This window comes from Acomys russatus, chromosome 21, assembly GCF_903995435.1.
Source record: "Acomys russatus chromosome 21, mAcoRus1.1, whole genome shotgun sequence".
Classification (NCBI taxonomy): Eukaryota; Metazoa; Chordata; class Mammalia; order Rodentia; family Muridae; genus Acomys; species Acomys russatus.
This window is the reverse complement of record NC_067157.1, coordinates 49,389,876-49,410,470: the sequence shown is the minus strand read 5'-3', so window position 1 is coordinate 49,410,470 and position 20,595 is coordinate 49,389,876.

The window sequence follows — 20,595 nt, the reverse complement described above, 5'->3', positions numbered from 1 at the left end:
AGGGAAATGCTAAATCTGAAAAGTTCCTGACACAGAGCATTCAACAATTAAAAGACCACATGAAAAGACGAAATCTGCGAATAATAGGGATACAGGAGAAACCGGACAGCTGACCCCACAGCCCAGAACACATTTTTAATCAAATAATGGAGGAGAATTTTCCCAATTTGAAGAAAGAGATGCGTATGAGCATACAAGAGGCCTACAGAACACCAAATAGAATAGACCTGAAAAGAAAATCTTCCCACCACATAATAATAACAACACAAAATATACAGAACAAGGAAAAAATATTGAAAGCGGCAAGAGAAAAAGGCCGAGTAACATACGAAGGCAAACCTGTCAGAATTACTCCTGATTTCTCAGCAGAGACCATGAAAGCCAGCAGGGCCTGGACAGAGGTGCTGCAAACCCTAAGAGAACACAGATACCAGGCAAGACTACTATATCCAGCAAAATTATCAATAACCATTGACAGAGAAGACAAGTTATTTCATGCCAAAAACAAATTCAAACAGTACCTAGCCACAAATCCAGCTTTACAGAAGCTATTAGAAGGAAAACTCCACCACAACTGGTCAAACTACAACCAAAACTACATAGGAAATATGTAAATATACCATTGCAAAATCACAACCTCACAAAATCTCAACTGTTACAAATACCAAAAATGAAGGGAATTACCAATCACTGGTCATTAATATCTCTCAACGTCAATGGTCTCAACTCTCCAATAAAAAGACACAGACTAACGGAATGGATGCATAAACATGACCCAACATTCTTCTGCATTCAAGAAACACACCTCAACCACAAGGACAGACATTGCTTAAGAGTAAAAGGTTGGGGAAAAATATTCCAAGCAAATGGTCACAAGAAGCAAGCTGGGGTAGCCATTCTAATATCTAATAAAATAGACTTTCAACCAAAATTAATCAAATGAGATGAGGATGGTCACTTCGTACTCGTCAAAGGTAAAGTCAACCAAGAAGACATCACAATTTTGAACATCTATGCTCCAAATACAAGGGCTCCCACATTTGTAAAAGAGTTATTAACAAAGCTTGCCCCACTCATTGATACCCACACAATAATAGTGGGAGACTTCAACACCCCTCTTTCACTCAAGGATAGGTCTTTGAAACAAAAAATAAGCCGAGAAATAACCTCATTAACCAACGTCGTGAATCAAATGGATCTAACAGGTATCTACAGAACTTTCCACCCAAATGCAAAGGATTATACCTTTTTCTCAGCACCCCATGGAACGTTCTCTAAAATTGATCACATAGTTGGTCATGAAGCAAGCCTCAATAGATACAAGAAGATTGAAATAATACCTTGTATCTTATCAGATCACCATGGTCTAAGGCTGGACTTCAACAACAACAGAAATAGCAAAAAGCATACTAACACATGGAAACTAAACAACTTTCTACTTAATGACACATGGGTCACGGAAGAAATAAGGGAAGAAATAAAAGACTTCCTAAAATTCAATGAAAATGATGGAACAACATACCCAAATTTGTGGGACACATTGAAAGCAGTGCTAAGAGGAAAATTCATAGCATTAAGTGCCTTCAAAAAGAAAAAGGAATCATCCCACATAAACAACCTAACAACACATCTGGAGGCTCTAGAAAAAAAAGAAGCAGAAACACCCAAGAGGAGTAGACGCCTAGAAATAATCAAACTCAGGGCTGAAATCAATAAATTAGAAACAAAGAGAACAATCCAAAGAATCAACAAAACCAAGAGTTGGTTCTTTGAAAAAATTAGCAAGATAGACAAACCGTTAGCCAATCTAACTAAAAGACAGAGAAACACTATCCAAATTAACAAAATCAGAAATGAAAAGGGAGACATAACAACAGACACTGAAGAAATACAAAGAATCATAAGAACCTACTTTAAAGGCATTTATGCCACAAAATTCGAAAATTTAACGGAAATGGACAAATTTCTCGACCGATTCCATTTGCCGAAATTGAACCAAGACCAGATAAACAAATTAAATAGCCCTATTTCACCTATAGAAATAGAAGCAACCATTGATAGTCTCCCAACCAAAAAAAGCCCAGGGCCAGATGGTTTCAGTGCAGAATTCTACCAGACCTTCAAAGAGGAGCTAATACCAATACTATTCAAGCTATTCCAAAAGATAGAAATGGACGGAATATTACCAAATTCCTTCTATGAGGCCACAGTCACATTGATACCTAAACCTCACAAAGATCCAACAAAAAAAGAGAATTTCAGACCAATTTCTCTTATGAACATTGATGCAAAAATACTCAACAAAATTCTCGCAAAGCAAATACAACAGCATATCAAAGACATCATTCACCATGACCAGGTAGGCTTCATTCCAGGCATGCAGGGATGGTTTAACATACGGAAATCCATCAATGTAATCCACCATATAAACAAACTGAAAGAGAAAAACCACATGATCATCTCTTTAGATGCAGAAAAAGCATTTGACAAAATCCAACACCCATTTATGTTCAAAGTTTTGGAGAGATCGGGAATACAAGGCACTTATCTAAACATAATAAAGGCCATATACAGCAAACCAACAGCCAACATTAAATTAAATGGAGAAATACTCAAGGAAATTCCTCTAAAATCGGGAACCAGACAAGGCTGCCCCTTGTCCCCTTATCTCTTCAATATAGTTCTTGAAGTTCTAGCCAGAGCAATAAGACAGCAAAAGGAGATCAAGGGGATCCAAATGGGAAAGGAAGAAGTCAAATTATCCCTATTTGCAGATGATATGATACTGTATATAAGTGACCCGCAAAATTCCACCAGAGAACTCCTACAGCTGATAAACACCTTCAGCAAATTGGCAGGATACAAAATAAACTCAAAAAAGTCAGTAGCTTTTCTGTATACAAATGACAAACAGGCAGAGGAAGAAATTAGGAAAACTATTCCCTTCACGATAGCCACAAACAATATAAAATATCTAGGAGCAACTCTAACCAAGCAAGTGAAGGACTTATTCGAAAAAAACTTCAAACCTCTGAAGAAAGAGATTGAAGATGACATGAGAAGATGGAGGGATTTACCTTGTTCATGGATCAGGAGAATCAACATAGTAAAAATGGCCATCTTACCAAAAGCAATTTACAGATTCAACGCAATCCCTATCAAAATACCTACAAAATACTTTGAAGATATTGAAAGATCAATTCTAAAATTCATATGGAGAAATAAAAAACCCAGAATAGCAAAAACAATCCTATACAACAAAAGATCCTCTGGAGGAATCTCCATACCTAATCTCAAGCTGTACTACAGAGCAACAGTAATTAAAACTGGCAAAGCAATAGACTGGTGGATCAATGGAATCGAATCGAAGACCCAGAGATGAATCCACACACATTTGCTCACTTGATTTTTGACAAAGAAGCCAAATCTATTCAATGGAAAAATAGCATCTTCAACAAATGGGGCTGGTCTAACTGGATGTCTACATGTAGAAAAATGCAATTAGACCCTTATTTGTCACCATGCACAAAACTCAAGTCCAAGTGGATTAAAGACCTCAACTTAAAACCAGAGACATTAATTCAGTTAGAGGAAAAAGTGGGGAAGAGCCTGGGACACATGGCACAGGAAACAACTTCCTGAACAGTACACCAACAGCCCAGGCCTTAATGTCGACAATTAATAAATGGGACCTCATGAGGCTGAGAAGCTTCTGTAAGGCAGGAGACACTGTCAGTAGAACTAAGCGACAGCCTACAGACTGGGAAAAGATCTTCACCAACCCTTCATCTGACAAAGGTTTAATATCCAAAATATATAAAGAACTCAAGAAATTAAACACCACAAAACCAAACAACCCAGTTGCGAAATGGGGCTTGGAACTTAACAGAGAATTCTCAGCAGACAAATATCAAATGTCCGAGAAACACTTAAAGAAATGCTCGTCCTCGTTAGTCATCAGAGAAATGCAAATCAAAACGACACTGAGATTCCATCTTACACCCATCAGAATGGCTAAGATCAAAAACTCAAATGACACCACATGTTGGCGAGGATGTGGAGAGAGAGGAACACTCCTTCATTGCTGGTGGGAATACAAACTAGTACAACCACTTTGGAAAGCTATCTGGCGCTTTCTCAGAAAAATGGGAATAGGGCTTCCTCAAGCCCCAGCTATCCCACTCCTTGGAATATACCCAGAAAATGCCCTACCACACAACAGGGACATATGCTCAACCATGTTCATAGCTGCTCTATACATAATAGCCAGAACATGGAAGCAGCCTAAGTGTCCCTCAGTAGAAGAATGGACTAAGAAACTGTGGTATATTTACACGATGGAATACTACTCAGCTATTAAAAACGAGGAATTCCCGAAATTTGTGGACAAATGGATTGATCTAGAAATTATCATAATGAGTGAGTACACCCAGAAGCAAAAAGAGACAAACGGTATATACTCACTTATATCAAAACACTAGTCCAAGGGATACGTACCATGAAAATCTTTACTTACCAAGAAAGTGGGTCAGAGGAGAGGATATCCGATTGAGACTTTAGGCAAGAGTAGCATGGAAGAAAGAGGAAATTGTAGGACCCACAGGGTCCTGGAAGCCTACAAGAAGAACTTTATGACAGGCAGATCTGGATCCTGGGGTCCTCCTCAAACTAAGGCACCAGCCAAGGAGAATATAGGCAGTAAGCTTCGAACCCCTACCAAGACCTAGCTAGCCGACGAACATGATACTCTCCACCGTTGAGTGGAGAGTGAGATCTGACTCTCACAGGAACTCTGGTGCCCCTTTTCTGACCATGTCCCCCAGATGGGGAGACCTGGTGGCACTCAGAGGAAGGATAGCTAGTTATCAAGAAGAGACTTGATATTCTGAGAGCATATATAGAGGGAGGAGTTCTCCCTAGGTCACGGACATAGGGGAGGGGAGAAGGGGAGAAATGGGAGGGAGGGAAGAATGGGAGGAAACAGGGGAAGGGCTAACAATCGAGATGTAATATGAATAAATTAATAAAAAATCTAAAAAAAAAATAGCTAGCCTATGTAAAAGCAAGAGAGACGTCTTCCCATATACATTTTCACAACGTTTTGTCTAACATCCAGCTTGTTATTGTAACACTATAAAAAATCATTTTTAATAAAAGCTTAAGACTGGGAAAAAAAAAGAAAGTAGCAAAATAGGTATATCATCCTTCAAGGGAAGATTCATAAAACTGATGGCTTACCTTAGGTACAGACCCAACTTGGAGATTGAGGCTGGAGAGCCTGGGGTGGGCAACAGCTGGGCCAGATGTGTGCTGTGCCCAGAGTAACTGACTATCTACTAAAAGAATGAGCATTGCTCTAAGTAACCAAGAATATTCTCGACTCTCTAAGGTAGGTGACAGAACTAGAATAAATAGAATCTGGTTTGGGGAACATGAATTGAAACAATAAGATTAATAAAACTTAAAAGATGCATACACATGAATAAAAGAATAGAATGGCTTACATAAATAAGAAAAAAGAATGAGGAGCACAGAGAAATAAATATATGTATAAGGAAACTTTCTTTCAGCAACTAACCCCTCTCCCAACAGATTACCTATTCATAAAAGGAGGAAGAAAGAGAAACAGTTATGTGTGCATTCCCGTGTCACATGAAAAATGGAAGCAAAGCTCTCTTTGCTTTTCACTATACAGGCATGAGACAAAATACCCTGTGAAGAGAGAATTGTGCTACTGGGACAACCAATGGAAGCTCACCTTGTCCATTCTCAGGACTTCCTGAATCATGGCTGCAGCGTCTAGGAGATTATAATGGTCTGTGTGGAAAGGGCAATCTGTCATCCAAACTGAGATGTTGGAGATCAGAGGAGGCACTTAGCAATGGTACAGGCATGAAGGTGGGAATGCCAGCGAACTTGAGAGCTATATCATCTCCCTGTGCTTGTTGCCTCCAGTGTGGGTCCCTGGAGACAGGCTGTGTTGGTGGATGGTCTAATGTATTTTGATGCTAATTACTGCTTGCTGTCTCTGTGACCCACCTTTTGACCAATAAAACGCCGTTCCACCTGGGCCGGGCAGATGAGAGAGGTGTGACTAAGGTTCCTGGGCTTAGAGAAACAGAGAGGATCCTGGGAAGAAGAAAGAGGAGAAGAGGAAGAAAGACTCAAGGAGAGAGAGGAGAAGAAGGCTATCATAGGTTAGATGGAAGAGAAGCACTTGGCTGGCGTGAATGGGGATTCGGCCCAGATGAAGAACATTGGCAAGTATTTGGGATTATGGATGGTAGGTAGCAGAAATTATTAGAAGCAGATGGCATGGGATTGGGGCAGGTATGGGATATTTACCCCCGCCTCCCCACCATGGGAAGTAGTTTAGAAGATTAATGTCTGCCCTGCCCCAGGTTAACTAAGGCTATTTTAAAATATAACAGGTGTCTATGTCTTGATTGATTGCTAGCTGGGCATGATAATAAACATTCTTAGGCCATACATATAATATAAAAACAACAGAGCTGTTGCTACAGACGGCCAGGCCAGATTCAAGGGCTCAGCTGAGTTCCAGTGCAGGCTCCACATGTTTCACCAATCTCTAGCTATCGTTCAGACAAGCCTTTGGTGCAGAAACTCAAATAATCATGAATTTAAAATACAGAAACGAAGGCGATTACATCAGCATTAGGCTGATGACATTACTCTGGGAGCAAGACCAGGGCTGGCCCTGGCCTAAAATTCAAGAGTGTAAACATCACAAAAACAAAAACAATCAAACAAACAAAAGTAAAAAACATAGGGCTCCAAGTTCCTCTGTAGGGGGTGGAGTATACACATGTTTCTGACAGAGAAACGCTGCACTGTTGAACTCCTGTGGGAGTTCAAGTGCAAGCCTGGATAGTAACTGTGGGAGGCAGGCATGGAAGGATGCATGATTCTGAACACCAGGGAAACCAGTGGGGAAGCAGAAGCACAATTTACTTTGGAGTTTGTAGGCGAAAGCCGTACAACAAGGACTTAGCTGGAAGATGGAAGAGAAAGGACAGGCAGAATAAAAACTGGCATCATCCATTCAAAGCAGAAACCTGATATGCTGACAATATCTTTTCATAAAATAATAATCAACCTGCAACACAGGCTCTACATTCAAGTATGTGGATAAGTCCAGTATATAAAATATAATAATAACAACAATAATAATAATGGCTGAGTCCCTTCAAAGTCACTTTCACGAGAAGTTTGAGGGTGAGAAGTGAACTCTAACAGAAGTAAGGTTCTACTACATATGTTAGAACGGGAAGACAGAACAAGACAGAAAATATTTCTTTGGACTGGTTTTGCTCCATAAAGAAAAGTCAGTTAATTCTGTGGGAGAGGTAAGAAGATGGGGACAAGTGAAAGTAACAGTAGCTCATCAGACCCCTAAAACAGAAAGCGCCCCATCACATAGCTTTGTCAATGTTCTGAGTACATTAATCTAAAGAAAAGAAAAGAGGGCATCACATTGAACTCAAAGACAAAAATGGAAGATGCTGTAGGAGAAGGGGAGCCATCTGCTAAACCACCAGCCAAAGGAAGAGCCCTGTTTCTAATGGTTTCATATCCAACACAGTAGGGTATGTGAAGAGGAAGGGTGAGAGATGTATGTTGGATGGTTTTAGGGTTTAAGGGAGTAGGCATTTGCTCTGAGTTGGGAGCTATCATAAATTAAGGGTGTTCCTGGAACTCGCCATTTCAATATTTGTATTTGATCTATGAGTGAGGGAGAAAGGAGCAAGAGCTAAGAATGATTGACCAAGAAGCAACAGATACCCAAGTTAGCTCAAAAGAGGAAAACAGCTTTGTGATCTGTGCAAGGCTTTTCTGATCAGTGCTCAGCTGTGACAACCGAGGGTCTGGTTTTGCCTTGATCCACTGTTGTCACCAAGCATGCTCATCTGCTGGCACCTGATGATGGTGCCTGTAAAACGGTTTTAAGTTCGGAATGTGATGGCTTCATAGTGCCAGGCCAGCTACTGGCTGACAGCTGTCAGGGAACTCGTTTACATTTGGTCCTCCAGAGGAGAATGCTGAGAGGCATGCAAGACACGAGGGCACCTTCCCAGGGATTCCACTACAAAGCACAACTGTAAGAAATGAGATTTTTATGCACAGAGGTCTTCGAAACCTTCTAGCGCAGCCCACTTCTTTTCGAAATGAGGGCGTTAATCCTCAAGAGATGTGAGCCCAGTGATGCCCATCTTCTCTGTGGCCTCATGGCGTCTGTTGTAAATGGCCCTCTTTCTATATTTAAATCCACGTGGGGGCAGAAAGCCTTAGCCCAATATGACCTCGGCCTCGTGTGGAATAAAATTATTTTATGAAGATATCTTTTAGAGATGTTTTTGACAGCCAAACCAGTCAGTAATGCCTTCCTGTGGAGACAGAGATTATGCTGTTACTAGATACAAGGCAGATTTCCCCAACATCAAATGAACTATTTGTTTGTTTATTTGTTTGTTTGTTGTTGTTTTCAAATTATCCAGTGCAAAGTGCCTTTCTATTTCATCAAGAACAGACTTGGAGCTGGGGAGACAACTCAATAGGTGAAGTGCTTGCTCTTACAAGCATGAGGGTATGAGTTTGATCCTAGCAAGCATACAAGAAGCCAGGCATGGTGGCAGACTTATTATCCCAATGGAGGAGGGGCAGGGAGGGAAGGGGGGGAGGGAGAGAGAATGGGGGATATATCAGTGGTCTGCTAAGGACATTTTTTCCCTCAAAAACAAACACACAAACAAACACAAAGAAGGTAGACAGTGACTGAACGATGACAAACTAGATTAACCTCTGGCTTCCACACACATGCACATACATACACATGTTCACGCCCACATGCATCTAGAAACAAAGAAACATGCACACATACACATGTACAGAGAGATGGATTATCACACACATACACAAATACATGGAAAGTAATGTTCTTTATCACAAATGGATTTTTATACTAGAGTTTCATTTTAGGCAAGTACGGAGTCTATAAAGCAGAGGATGGGGAAGATCTGACTGCAGCATCCCATTCCAGTGGGTGACTCATGGTTGACTATGCTGGCCTGAATTTCCAAGAAACTCACTTCATCCTCATTGGTCCATTTTCGACTCCCATGGTAGTATGTTCAGTCAGCTGTGGTAGAAATCTTTTCTAGAGAACACAGGATCATTCTCCATTCAAGATAATGAGACAGACATTTCACTATGTGTAATCCCAGTATGTAGGACTCCAAGGTAGAAGAATTGCTATGAGTTTGAAGCCACATTAGAACGCATAGAAAGTTCCAGGCCAGGCAATGTTACAGTGTGAGAGTCTGTTTCAAACAGGGGAGGACAGGGTGAGAAGGTAAAAGCTTTGAGAGACCTGACAATTGACACTGTGTGCATGTAGTAGCTGCAACCATGGAACCTGTATGGAGAAACTTCTAAAGAAAATGTTTTTCAGATTTAGTTTTATTCTTAATTGTGTGTGAATGAGGCCCACAAGCACATGTGAGTGCAGGAGCCTGTAGAGTCCAGAAGAAAGTGTCCGATCCCTGGAGCTGGAGTTAAGGGCAGGGACCAAACAAGAGTCCTCTACAGAGTAATGAGACCCATCTCTTCAGCCCTACTGGGCATTTAATCAGAATGTACTGGGTCCTTCTGAGGGAAATTTTGTGAGGAACCATCTAAGAGTATTCCTCTGTAGGAACCCTCTATGAAAAACCTGCAAAAGGGAACCTCTTAGGTAAATTTTCCATGAGAGACATTCTGGGAGGGTATCTTTTAACATTCTGAGGGCAACGTTCTGTGAAGAGCCTTCTGAGGAGAATCTGCTGTGGAGAGCCTTCAAAGGGAATCCTTGATAAGCATACAGAGCAGTGAACAGGGTTTTCTGATTACCAGTCTCTTCTGGAAAAAGCAGCTTGATTTTCTTATGAAATCACTCTGCCTCCTTTAATCTATGTGGCTCACATAAAGCTGCCCTGATTCTGTGGCTTTCTGGATGGACACCTGATTCGGATCCGGCATTCCAAGCACTTTACCCTACTAGCTACAGCAACTACTCCAAGGTAGACAAGATATCCTGGATTGCCAACAAACTCAACTCTGGAACTTGGGTTGGGGATTTTGCTCTGGCCATGACCCTGGTAGAATACTGAGTTGGAAGTACTAAGGCTCATCGTGTGGAAGCAGCCAGTCTGGCCTTCGGTTCTATGCAAGTGAAGTAAAGCTGAAAGGCTAAAGCAATAAATAAATACCAAGTACTCAAACATAACACTGGAGCCAACCATACCGGGCACAGATCCCCCAAATATTCATTTACACACCCTGAAAAACATCATCTTTGTTTCTGTTTTTTTAAGCTGATTTGAGCGCTGCGTCTAGACCAAATAAAACACCACAATGAAGAAGTAAATTTGAAAGTTTCATGTGGAAATTTTTGTAGAGTGAGCTTGACATATATATGCAATGAAAATGCAGCATTCAGTAATTAGATCGAGGCTTTCGGACAGCTTTTAAAATGTGCTAGAGGAAAGGATATGTGATGATAAATTAACATTTATTAAATGCCTACTTGAAGGTATTTAAGACTCCTTCTTAAACTGTAAGTTGACATACAAAATATCAGGTTTATCTTATATATAGATACTGCCTTTCTGATCCTATTAATAAAAGGGAAGATTTCACTGTCAGCCAAATTTTGTTAGTAATTTAAAAAAATGTTTGAGCATGGTGTGTGTGTGTGTGTGTGTGTGTGTGTGTGTGTGTGTAAATGTTCATGTAAGCACAGTGCTTACAGAGGCCAGAAGAAGACATCTAATCCCCTGGGGCTGGAGTTACAGGTAGTTGTAAGTCACCTGATGTGGGTGCTAGGAACTGAACTTGGGTCCTCTGAAGAAACAATGAGTGCTGTTAATCTCTGAGTCATCTCTCCAGCCCCATGAACCTAATTCTGTTGAATAAGTCCATACTGTTAATACAAAAAAGTCCCTCTTACAGACAATACTATCTCAATTTGAGACCCTAGTTATTCCTGAGTTATAAGGAGAGTGGGTGGCTTATCCATCCTTGAACACTGGGATGATACATTTATTTCCTAAGAGAAGAGATCATCTCTTCTCTGGATTGAGAATAGGAAGTGAAGTAACAGGCTGAAGTGACCCCTGAAATGGCGGTTCTTAAAGGAATTTGTGCCAGTGGTAGTCCCTACTGAACCAAGGCATCCTACACTTCTTTGATTGTTTTGGAAGCCCTGGCGCTTGTGCCATCAGTTCCTTCCTGGCTTTCACAGTCTATGTTGGGATCCCATGTGACAGACACAGCTTTTTGCTATGGAAACTCCTATGTGCCAGTTCCCATGTAGGCTTCCAGCCTAATGTCAGTTCCTGTCTGTGTCCATCAATCAACAAGGACAGCCTGGATAAACATCTTTGTTCTGCTCACCACAAAGCTGCAGTGTTGTAATCAGACTCTGTCTTGGAGCATGCAGGACAGTCTTAACACTAGCTACCCTGCCACAGCCAAGTGGGTAGAAAGGGGAGAGCCCATAGCCATTTGTGTCCCCCTCTTTTATGTTATTGAGACCATCTCCTTTCTGGACCAAAAGAGGAAGCCAGGACACATGGATCTGACCGTCTTGCATTTTTCTAGTCTTTCTGTAAATACTAAGGCTGGAAAGGGGACAGAGTTTTTTGCTTACTTTATATCTGCCAGTGTTGCAATTTCCTGATGCCAGGGAAGTCCATGATAATGGACTGGGTCTCTTCTACATTGCAGGGGATGCTGCACATTGTGTCTTCCCACTGATTAAAAAGGGGAGCACAGGAATGTGGGAGAATCAATCGTGTTCTCCAGGCTATAGCTGCCCTGCAAAATGGCTGTCTTCCTCCAGGATCGTGTTTTAGTTGGCTTTTCTTTCTGCTTGTAGCTGTGGCGAATCTCTCAATCACTTTAGGCAGACAGATGTTGAGGTGGGCGTAGGGACAGATCTTCACCTGCTGAAACACAAATGGACTCAAAGTAATCTTAAAGCTCTCCCTGGTCACACCACTGCACTGCTTTTGTAAAGCTGGCTTTACATGGGCCACCACCATTCTCTCCGTGCTCCAAAGTTTCTTGAAAATAATGAACAGTAGCCACGCAATGTAGACTTCATTGCCTTTTTTTTTTATTATTAGTGAGGAGATGAATCTTGGAAAAGATGAGAGCTTTCAGCGAAATCACGCTATCGACAGCGGAGCCAAATCTGGATTTAACTTTGTTTAAATCAAAGTTCACATTATAATAATTGTAAATGACCAAAGGCTGATGCACTGACTCCTGTGAGGTTTCACAGGAATCTGGCCAAGCTTTGGACTAAATCAGACAAAATATAGTAGGAATACATGAACAGTAAGGATTCAAGCTTAAAAGCAGATTGTGTATTATTAGATTATAGTACTACTCTGGGCTTCAGAGCAATTCCTTTGGGGGTGGGGGAGGAGAATACCCAGTGTGGCATATGGACTTCAAGCTCCATACAAACTATCAACCCTCAAGTGGGGCCTGATGAATGAATGGGTGAGTAATGAATGCTGAAGAAGAGGCCTTAATGAGATATGGACAACACAAGTGGGGGTGGGGTTTTTTTTAAGACCCATTCTGAAGAGGAATCAGAACACAATGAAGAGCTGGATGTTTCAGGAAAGCAAATATTTTATGCAAAAAAATAAAGAAAAAGTTAATATACTAAATATAAAGTGAGGTCCAAGACATGGGTGTGGCTGTCCCACAAAACAAGCCAAGCTGAAGCTGAAGAACATCTCGTTCAGAAAGCACCAGGAGATCACGATGATGCCATCACTCTAGAAGAACCATAGCGCTTTGGCTTGGGGCGTTCCGTGTCACATCTCCAGAGCCATTCTCCTCTTTCCCTGGCCTGCCCCCACTGGACCTATGCTATCATATTAAGGGGACTCCTTGGCCTCTGTGGCTCACTCGGGGTCTGTCCACACAAGGCTTCACTGTCTGAAGGGAGGTGAACTAGGTCATAAGAAGAGATTGATGCTATTGTTTATCCCTTATCCTTGTCACACCCTTTCCTCTTTTCTTACCTGAATCTGTGTGCATCTTCCTTGAATTAGGTGAGCCCTAAATCCTCTCTCCAGGAATAGATTTTGAGGCTCATTTTCTGCCCCTTCTCTTCAGATTTTGGGGCAGAAAATGTGACTAGAATTAGTGTTGTTACTTGTGTGGCATACTGCCCACCCCTTTGTAAACGACTCTATAATTCGAGTATCAATGTGGACATGCCATATCTGACTCAAGTCATGATGTGAAAAGGCCTCTCATGTTAGGAGACATTCAAGTGGCTCTCAAACCATCTACAAATAGATGCTGAACAGCATTGTCAATCATAGAAATGCCAACAAACCTAATGGTGTATCATTTCATGTGGGCTAAACGGACAAAAAAAAATTTGATCACTCCACACTACAACTACTTTGGCAAGAATATAGAGTAGTGGAAATCTAATAAGGTCACAGCAAGAGCATGACTGTCCCCATCTCAGAAGGTAAGTCAGCACTTCCTAGGAACGTAACATGTTTGCGTAACAAGACCCAACTATTCCGTTGGCAGAAATAGACAAAAATGTACATTCTAGGGATGCTTGGCATAGAAAGCAATCTAGGGAAAACCCTTACACCCCAGAAGAATGAACTAATAAGGAAATACGGCATAGTACATGGACGAGATGCAACTTGCTCAAGCGACGAGCGACAAGGAAATAAGCTGAAGCTGCAGAAGGCAACATGGCGGAAGTTTACGACATGATGCTGAACAGGAGAAGCGATGCGCACAGAACATCTGCGGTGTGATTCATTCCTACACAGTCTGAAGACAGGCCAAACAAAGCAGGGCCCTGCTTAAGGGATGCACACATGTGCCGTAAATACATAAAGACGAGCGAGAGTAACAAATAAACAATTCAAGATACTGTTTATTTTCAGCCTATTGAGTGTTGTGAAGACGCACACAGGAACTTGGACCATCAGCAGTCTTTCTTCTTAAGCTGCGAGGTTTTTGAATTATTGTTTTTTTTTTAATGCTTTGATTAAACGTTATCTCACACACTTTCAAATTTTAATGAAACTCTCAAAAAGGAACTGAAAACAATGGCCTGTTCTAAAGACTATCATGAAATAGGTGACAGATTGCTAGAAGACCTTGGCCAGCTAAGCATGCCAGTGGATGAAAACACTAAGCAAGCCCGACAACCCAACTTGGAGTCCCAGCGCTCACAGATGGAGGGTTAGGCTGAGCTATAACCTTCATATGTCATAGAATACATAGGCCTGCGCACACACACCATACACACGCACACATGCACACACACACACTTTAATAATAAATAAAAATTATTTTTAAAATATAAACTAGTAATAGTTTTATTTTGTTTCCTAACAAATTATCAGTTCTCATTTGTCCCCATATTTTTATGGGACAAACATCTGGGCAAATCCGAGAGGATTTTATGAACCTCAGGAGGGATTTTTTTTGATCATCTGTTTGTTGCCTCCTGACACTTCTTGTTTTCTTCATGGGAGCTGTCTGTCTTCACCGTCTGTCTGTTTGCCCCTCCCTATGATGCTTGTCAGTATGTCTGGTTGTCAGTATGTCTGGATTATGAACCGTCTATGACTAGTGAGCCTGCAACTGCGTGAGGGAGCATTTTAGAAAGGTTGGAAATGTGGAACCATGGCTGGGAAGGAGAGCCCTCCCCTCCATGTTGTCAACACCATTCAGTGGTTGGCCCAGATTAAAAAGGGTACAAGGAAAAACACGTGGGATTATATTCTCCCTCCCTTCTAAGTAAGCCTGTCTGTCACTGTGGGGATCCTCCGTGATCAGACTCCTTTGCTCTTTCAGTGTGGAGTGGATACCACCAACTCTCCAGGGCCTCTCAAGCCCTTAGCATTGAAATAGGACCCACTAGGCATCCAGTTTCCTAAACTCAGTAGCTACTGGGTTCTCCATCTTCCCAGGATAAAGATGGCCCATGTCCTGCAAGCCAATCTAATCACTCCCTTTTATGCATGCACATTTATATCATACATGTGTGTGAATTACTTATATTCTGTTCCTCTAGAGAGCTTTGCCTAATACACCCACCCATGTACTGTCTTCCTGTCAGTAAGGCCCATGGAACAGGAATTTTTACCACAAGGTCCCACACTCCCTTTATCTATATGAGGCCACAGGAAGAGTTTCAGGCAGAGGACAATGAACAGAAGTGGTGGGGCCACTGCTTAACTTAGCAGGAGAGGTCCATGAGGTCTTCTAGCTTATTCTTCCTTGACTACAGTGGCTTTTTGATGCTGCTGTCCCAAATCATATAGCCGCAACCAGAAGAATATTCCATGAGCAATCTAATTTCATCAGTGACATCCTGTTGTGAGTAGGAGCTCACAGGGCAACACGCTCTAGGCTCTCACATTTCTTTATCACTATGAAGAGTGAACCCACGGCTGGCTGAACCTAGAGCTCACCAATTCAACTAGTCTCTGGCTTCCCAGGGCAGGGATTACAGGTGGCCCTCATGCTTGCTTCGATTTCAGATGGGTTCTGGTGATCTGTACTTTGGTCCTTATGCTTGTCCAGCAAGGACTTTTTGTGTAGAGTCATCTCCAAGTAAATTCTCTTGGCCATTTGTTAAAACAAAGAGAAGATAAGAAGAACGGAGAAAGGGCAGGAGGGATGAGGGGAAGGAGATCCCAAACATGAAAGAAAGATAATATGAAAGGAAGTGAGGAAGAGGAGAGTGGACAGGAGGAGAATGAGGCGGGGACAGAGAGGAAAGCAGAGAGGAGAATGGAAGAGGGATGAAAAGGAGAGATCTGACCATCAAGGAAAGCTGATGTTCTATCTACTTAGATGTGTTTACCCGGAGGCTGCTTGGTCCTGTGTGTACTGTGATTTACCCAGAGTCCTTTGGCCTCACGACTCATTCTACCACAGACTAGACAGGAGATGACCCAGGAAAAGTCACAGGCCTCTCCAGCTGCCCTGTCTGTAAACCAGGGGTGATAGCATTTGCCTTTTCTACTTTGTGAAGTTTTGAAGATTATAAATATGTAATACTTCTCCCAATGCTTTACAAACTGTACATTTCTATACAAATAGGAGGCATCATTGCTGTTTATTTTCCTTTTGCTTTCCTTTGAGCTAAATTCATAAAACAAGAATATCATAAGATGACTGAATAGTAAAATAAAGAAATGGAAAGAGTTTCCACTGACAAGGAGTCTCAGCAGTGATATTTCTATATGGAAATATGTATTTGGTCTAAACATAACTAAATCAAGACCATGTTCGATATGCTCATTAAGAATAAAATGATGTTTTTATTATCTAAAAATCAGCCATAATGTGAAAGGAAGATATTCTATTACTCAGAAGATTACATGATTTTACCCAACATGGGTAGTGGAGATTGAAGTAATGAGGTGTAGTAAGAAAACTGGGAAGTACTAAGTCAACAGAGAACAAGGGTTCTATCCAGCCCAGAAAGCTTGGCCAGATAGTCAGAACATTCTGCACATCCTCAAAGTACTGGAGGAGTTAGAAGCTTCAGAAACCAAAAGATGGGCTGAGGAGGTGGCTCAGTGCATAAGATACTTGCTGCACAAGTGTGAGGTTTATCAGAAGAATCTGCCTCAAGAAAAAAAGTGTAGAGCTGTTAGGAAAGGTGCCTGGCTCCACATGCATGTACAGACATACAGATTTGCACAAACAATCTGATCTGTGTTTCCCACACACTTGTGGGCACCCTTCTTGTTCTTCATGTACTGTTTAAACTAGGGAAATGCTATTTGGTCATTTGGGCATGTGTCTCTTGTCCGTGTGTGTGTGTGTGTGTGTGTGTGTGTGTGTGTGTGTGTGTGTGTGTTTAGGACATAGTGTTTGGTCTTGGGGGGAAGGCAGTTGTTTTTTGAAACAGTCTCACAATATGTAACCTGAGATGTCTCAGAACATACATGCGCCCTAGGTTGGCCACAGATCTGTAGCAATCCTTCTGCCTCAGCGCTTACCACTTCAGTGTAAGCCACACTCCCGTAATTAGTCAATGGATTCACAAATGCTCTTTTATATTTATTCTCTGTCCAGCATGTTAGCGTAATAGCAGAAGGGCTGAAACACTGCTGTTCTGAACGGTGCATCCTAAGTTGTAAGGTTACGGGTGTTAAGATGAGTAACTCAAACTTCTTTAGTATACTATGTCTACATATTTAAAAACTTGTTTCATATGTATTTATTCAGAGTGCTCACTGACGAATACATTAGCCACAAATCACATAAATCAACAGAAATCATGAGTTTACACACACTGTAAACCTCATTGTTCATGCAGTGGGGTAACTAATAGGCTCGGCTCCTCTCAGCCATAAGGTACAAACAGAAGGCCAGCAGGGGTTCTTTCACAGCACTGTCATACACAGACATGTTTTGCATTTTGTTATGCTTGGCCTTCTGCTTTGCATTCTATGGCTATCTCTCTTCAGTTCTCAACCAAGCTCAAGAGTACTGGATTTTTAACAAAATACCCCCTTCTCACAAGACCTTATGACGTGGAATGGCTCCCGAAGGCCTCGTGCCAGAGGCATGGTCTACCAGCTTTGCAGTACGGGGAGTCCGGATGACTGCTTATAAAACATGGAGTCTAGGTCTGAGGCCACAGTGGGTGAGGATGTGCTTTCGAAGACCTCAACAATTCTTCCTTTGTCTTTCTTTCTCTCCTTAGCGCAGGAGTAACCAGCTTTATCCAGCACTGCCTTGATGGGCTCCATCACTGCAGGCCCCAAAGCAGTGTGCAGCAAACATGGCCTGGGGCCTCCCAGATGGTGAACTGAGATAAAAAACCTTTTCTCTTTATAAATTGATTTATCTGAGGTGCTAGTTATAGTAGTGGAAAGTGAACATACCTCAGTAGTGTGTGTGTGTGTATGTGTGTGTGTGTGTGTGTGTGTGTGTGTCTCATAATTCACTTTAGGGATTTGAATTTTTTAATTGGCCTGTATTTGTAACCAAGAACAACAGAACTGATAGTTCTGACATTTCAATATGGATAACTAGCTTTTCCAGTTTCTGGATTAAACCAGCAAGAGCAATCAATTTAAAAAGTAATAATGAAATCTCTGATCACTACATTTAATATACTGATCATAAAGCGGAGTCTAAGTTTATGTGCAAACTCAACTCCAGGATAGAGTTGCGCAAGGACCAAGAGCACTGTGTTACTTCTTAGTGTAAGATAACACCTAGGCCTCCTTTCCAGATATCCAGATACCCTCGTGTTTAAGGCTAGTGCATTCCAGAGGCTCATCTACATCATGTGGGTGTCTCCGGAATCCAGGACTCTGTGTGAACCAGATGTCATGTGCTCTTTAGTGGCTGCCCACAGAAGCCTGGAATTTGTCACCTGTGACATGACTCCGGCTCTCAGCCCATTTGCATCCTCCAGGGAGGTGAGAGGTCAGAGATGAGCTGTGGAGTCAGCTGCAAATTCAGATGCAACCCCTGTATTTCTCTGGGACACCCTGTGAGAATTCAACCCTAAGATGCCCCATAGAGAAGTCACCTCCTCAAGTTCTACTGTGGCTTGTTCACATTAAAAGGGCTTTATATACAAGTTTAGTTTGTAGCCAAGGAGAATAAGCCATTGTGTTACATGAAATTTTATTGAATTCCAATTATTATAGCAGTGATTTTCAGATACAATCACTGTTATTAACACTGTTGTTATACCTACAGAGCAATCTTAGGAGCAATAAAATATATTTTAAGATTTAGAATTTAGTAAAGGAACCCACATTTTGAATTAAGCATATGTCAACCCAAGTAGATACTCCCCTATGGCCTGTGATTTGTCCTTGTCTTCATCATCCTGTGGGGTTAGAGCCTGTTTTGGGTTAGGGTGTGGTATCGTCCTGTGCCTACTTGGGTGGTAGGGAATGAGACAGTGCAGAAAGCACCAGAATAATAAGAAATCCCTGGCCATTCTTCAACACCTTTAGGAATTTCTTTTAGCTTTCAGCTGGCAAGGACTTAGATAATTTTCTGTTTATAAAAGGGGGCGGGGTTCTTTCTAACTTCCAAAATAACAACCTTGAATCTTCAGAATTTAGTGCGACGAGTCCCTTTAGCAATAAACTGGACAGTTGAGGCAGTTCAGATAAACAACCAAATTATCGAAGCCTCAGGTAGGAGGAGACGTGGTGGCTGCTTATAAATCCTTTGTTAGTTTCAAAGCTGGTACCCAGCCTTTTGTGCACTAGGGGAACATTCCACAGCTGAGCTAAATACATTCTTCACATGTCTTCAGAAACCATTGATACCCTTGTTCATCCAGTGTTCCTAAACCACCAACATCTGCGTATAGTGGCTCATGCCTACAATGCCAATGCTGGAAAGGCTGAGGCAGGAGGCTTGATGCAAGTTTGAGATCAGCATGGGCTACAGAGTAAATTACAGGCCAGCCTGGGCTACAGTAGAGTAAGACCCAGTCAAAACAAACAGATAAACAACAACAGTAAAATAAACACCAAACCACAAAGGACACTTAACATCTTCAGCCTTGATACATGTCATCTTCAAACTCTGGTGAAATGCCTGTCTTGTCGAGTCAAGACAATGTTCCCTTTTTGGTCACAATGGACACTCAGTGGCTATCTGCTTAGCAGCTGGACACTCAGTGCCAGCTCACTTCACTTTTACAGCCTTGGAAATCTAAGCAAAAGGGCTCCATGTAGCCTTCAAAACAACCTAATTCATTCAAATTAGGTAACCCATTAAGTAGACTGGACATGGTCTAATAACACATCCTGACTACTACTAAAGGTAATTTCCCATAAGGACCTTTTGACTAGGTAGGCAAGGAGCTTGTAAACTGAAAGTGATGGAGACCAGATATCCTCTGGATGGTCTGGAAGACAGTATTGATCGACTCACTAAAATACTGGTGAGAGGCATGGTACCCAGTTCAAAGCAAAAAGTGGATCCAGGGAGCCACTGTTAGTTTTGAAATTTTTTATTTGTTCCAGAAAATAACTGCTACACACTACTACCTTCTCCAGAGAGTTAATACCCTAGTACCCAGGATGCCATTTTCACACTACATTAAACATTATCCTACCAAGAAGGTAATTTTTTAGTCAGTGAAATACTTGCCAGGCCAGCATGAGGACCTGAGTTAAGATCTCCAGCACCCATGTAAAACAAAATAAAACAACAACAACGGGGGCTGGAGAGATGGCTCAGAGGTTAAGAGCACTGGCTGCTCTTCCAAAGGTCCTGAGTTCAATTTCCAGCAACCACATGATGGCTCACAACCATCTGTAATAAGATCTGGTGCCCTCTTCTGGCCTGCAAGTGTACATGCAGGCAGAATACTTTATACATAATAAATAAATAAAATCTTTAAACAACAACAGATGTGGCTGCTTGGCCTGCAGTCTCAGAGATAGGGGATAGAGACAAGAAGATTTATGCAAGCCAGTAAGCCCCCGACTTGGTGAGAAACCTTATCTTAGAACTAATGTAGGAAACAGC